The sequence below is a fragment of the Photinus pyralis genome, unplaced genomic scaffold, assembly GCF_008802855.1.
Source record: "Photinus pyralis isolate 1611_PpyrPB1 unplaced genomic scaffold, Ppyr1.3 Ppyr1.4_LG6, whole genome shotgun sequence".
Taxonomy (NCBI): Eukaryota; Metazoa; Arthropoda; class Insecta; order Coleoptera; family Lampyridae; genus Photinus; species Photinus pyralis.
The window spans coordinates 12,848,445-12,852,814 of record NW_022170663.1 but is presented as its reverse complement, the minus strand read 5'-3'; positions in this window follow the sequence as shown (position 1 = coordinate 12,852,814).

Here is a 4,370-nt window from a genome sequence, read left to right as displayed (position 1 = left end):
CTTAAAAAAGGAATAGTACATCAAAGGTATTTTGTTTTGAGAGTGTAGTACCAACCATTTTTTTTTTTTTTTAATTTAACTACTGCCCATTTACAATCTACTGTATTTATTCAGTAATAAGCAAATTTGTTAAATGATTGTGGCTTTGAAGAGAGTCGTCCGTTGATGACTCTCCATACTATTTTAGGTTATTCCGCCTCGTTTGGTTGGATCAGGTCCCTTGGCCACTGTCGTTTTAATCGTCTTGGGATGTCTGGTTCGGTTGCTAGCAGTCTAATTAGGTGATTTTCATGTCCTGGTAGTTTTTCGTGGTATTTTATTGCCATTCTGCGTACTTCGTCAGTGATGAAAGGAACGCCCAGATCTTTATGAAGGGTTAGGTTGGTCACGTACCATGGTGCATTTACCATAATCCGTAGAGTTTTGGATTGGAAGCTTTGTAACACTTTTGTGTTTGAGGGTTTGGTGCAGCCCCAGAATTGTATGCCATATGTCCAGATTGGTTTTATAATTGTTTTATACAGAAGAATTTTATTTTCAATTGATAGCTGTGATCGTCGCCCAAGGAGCCAGGTCATTTGTTTTAATTTTAGATTTAACTGAACTTTTTTTGCTTTAATGTGTGCTTTCCAGGTTAACCGTTGATCAAGATGCAGGCCCAAGTATTTAGCTTGCGTGTTAACAGGTATTTGAGAGTTATTTATTGTGACTTGTGGGCATATACTATGTTTTGTTGTGAATGTGACTTGCGTCGATTTGTTTTCGTTCACTTTTATCCTCCATTTAGATAGCCAGTTTTGTAACAGGTTTAAGTGTTGCTGTAGATTATCTGATGCACTTACAGGATCATCACTGGCCGATAGGATTGCGGTATCGTCGGCAAAAGTGGATGTCGTGGTATTTTCAGTTGTTGGAATGTCTGCTGTGTACAACAAGTAGAGGAATGGCCCTAATATACTACCTTGTGGTACTCCCGATCTTATTGGATAGTATCCGGATGTAGTGTTATTGTACTTTGTTTGAAAAAATCTATCGGACAGGTATGATTTCAGAAGGAGGTAGTACGGGCTTGGTAGATTAAGTTTTGCTTTATATAATAAACCAGTATGCCACACCTTATCGAAGGCCTGTGCTACGTCTAAGAAAACTGCCGTACACATTTTGCGTTCCTCGAGACATTTCGCTATCAAGTTGACAATCCTGTGGGTTTGTTGCATTGTTGAATGTCGTTGTCGGAAACCGAACTGGTGATCTGGTATAATACTGTTTAGATCTACTGTATTTTTAATTCTCCGCAGTAGTAGTTTTTCGAAGACCTTTGACATGACGGGCAACAGGCTAATAGGACGGTATGATGTCGCTTCGTTCGGTGGTTTTCCTGGTTTAGGTATCATTATTACCTGGGCAAATTTCCACGTTAAGGGGTAGTGGGATAAGCTTAGCATTCTATTGTAGATTGTTGTAAGTGATAGTATTGCTTTTTTTGGAAGGTGTTTCAATATCTGTGCTGTTATGAGGTCGTATCCTGGAGCTTTGTTATTTTTGAGTAATTTAATTTCTCGCTGCACTTCTACTGGAGAAAACGCTTCTATTGGTAGATCCATTTGGCAGGGGGCGTCGAGAACTTCGTCTATTTCGTTGTCGTTGTTGTTTGGTCTAGACGGGTAAGGCTCAAAGGTGTTGGCTAGGTGTTCAGCAAAGACTTCTGCTTTTTCTGTAGGTGATCTGGCCCATGTACCATCTGGTTTTCTGATTGGCGGCACAGCTACTTGCGGTCTTTTAAATTTTTTTGTGGCCTTCCAAATCGTGTGGTCTTCTCTGGAGAGATTAGTAACATAGTGTGCAAACGTTGAGTCTCGTGATTCTTGTATAGCTGTGTGGAGTTGGTGGGTAAGTCTATTACACCGTGTTTTGTCTAGGTTGTTTCTTGATCTTTGCCATCTGCTTCTTGCTCGGCGTTTCTCGATAACCAATTCCCTTATGTGTTGTGGAATGTTGTTGGTTTCAGGTGGAGTTTGTGTTTTAGTTGGTGTGGACTGGCACGCTGCATCTTGGATCAGTTTAGTTAGGTTTTGGGTTGCCTCGTCTAGCTCGTTTGGTTCTTTTATCCTGATGTTTAGATTTATTTTTTCATCTAGGTATTTTTGAAATTCTTTCCAGTCCGTTTGTTTGCTGCTGAGCTTTGGAGTGTCTTCTTTACTAATAACATTTGTACTAAGTGTTATAATGATTGGGGAATGGTCAGACGATAGGTCTTGGCTAGATTCAACTTTACTGTACGTGTTTGAGATTCCTCTGGTCACTGCAAAATCCAGTAGGTCTGGAATTTTGTTAGTGTCGGTTGGCCAGTAGGTTGGTTCGCCGGTTGAAAGATGATTTAGATTATGTTTTTGCATTGTATACAGTAGGTTTCGGCCTTTCGGTGTGATTAGTCTCGAGCCCCAGCTTGTGTGTTTGGCATTCCAATCTCCTCCAACAAGGAATCTCGATCCCAGGGGCTGGAAGAAATCTTCATATTCTTCAGGTGTGACAACATGTCTTGGCGGGCAGTAAATTGCTGCTATTACAAGTGGCCAAGGACGAGTACTTACTACTTTTATTATTGTGCTTTGTATCTTGTTGGTTTGGTGTGATTGTAGCTCGTAATGTGAAATTGCACTTCTAATAATAACTGCTGACCCTCCATGTGCCGTGCCGTCAGGGTGGTTGGTGTAGTAGGCCGTGTAGTATGGTATTTTGATTATCGTTCTGTTTGTAGCGTGGGTTTCTGAAACTAGTAGAATATCGAGTTTGTTTAGTTGTAGAAATGTTGTGATTTCTTGTATATGGTTTGTTATACCGTTGGCATTCCAGATTGCAATACGAATAGAAGCCATTAGATAACTAACTTATTAATGACGGTTGTTAGCATGTTTAAGATCATGCTGTTCTGGTTGATTAGTTGTGAAAACATTGTTTTAAATTCTTTAAGAAATATGGTTAGTTGTTCCTCTATGTTAGTGGTCTGCTCGTTTCTATCTTTTCTGTTTGTAACAGGTGTTGATGATGCTACTTGTGCATATGTTTGACTATGAGAATAAGCATCGTATGTTGCCGCATGTGCATTTGATGTGTCTGTTTGTAAATGGATTTGATTTTGGGTTTGTCGAGTATTATTTTGTTTGTTTTTTGTGTTTATAAGGTCTTGGTACACAGTACAGCCTTTATAGTTTGCTGGGTGTCTGCCTTGACATAGAGCACACGTTGCCGGGGTGTCTCTGGTCTTAGTGCACGTTTTTGTGTCATGTCTTTTTCCACATTTCACACAGTTGTATGGTTTGGTGCAGTAGGTTTTTGAATGACCGTATGCTTGGCACCTCGTGCACTGCACAATATCCGTTTTTTTTCTAGGAGGTTCTACGTTTATTTTCGTGTTGTAAATAAATTGTATATCAAACACTTTTTTGTTGTTTTCTTGTGGTTCCAAGTCAATGAAAAACAGTGGCAATGGTTCCTTGCTAATTCTATGTTTAACGTTCATTATATTTCTTACTTTATGTCCGGCTTTTCCTAATTCTTCTTTAATTTCTTCGATTGGTACAGAATGATGTAGGTTTCTTATAACCACTCTGTAAGCGCGGTCCTGTTTTAACTGGTATGTGTGGTGAACTATTTGTTGTTCTTTTAAGTGTGTTATCAGTTTTCTGTATGTTTCAGGAGTGTGGGTATTTATTTTGACTGTTTGGTTTGCTAAGGTTTTGCTGTGGTATGTCTCATCTTCGGTTATAGTTGCGAAATTATCGACCATAGCTTTGAAGTTTGTTACACCATATATGTAAATAGGGGGTGGTTTAGGCTCCCTAACTTGATTACTACTCGTATTGTTAAATTGAGGATTTTCGCTCTCTTCCATATTGCTTAACTGTTTATATCGGTTTTGAATATTAAGATGAACTTCGTTTGAGTGAACACTGTCATTTGTGTGTGTTCCTCTTTTCCGTTTCTTAATAACTTGCCAAGCGTGGGTTTGACTCTCATTGTCCTCGTCATCACTAGATGGTAGATAGTCTTCTGTAGTGTTGGTATGTATGTTTGGTTGCCTACGCAAATTTTTAATATTTTGGTTTATCGTGCAGCTAGATTGACCTTGCATTGCTTCTGGTGCTTGCTGATAAGGCGAATTTTGTTGAAACGACATGTTATTTGCCTGATTTTTGTTTACAGGCTGATCAGGTGTAACCCCGGATGCCTGCGATTGTATCGGGAACATAATTCCCCATCGAGTTTATTGTCTATAATTTATATTAGAGTAGTTTATACCTTTTTTCGTGAGCGTTACGATTTGGAGTAAAACAGGATAGCTTCGTAGCTGTTGCACTTTCACTCACTTC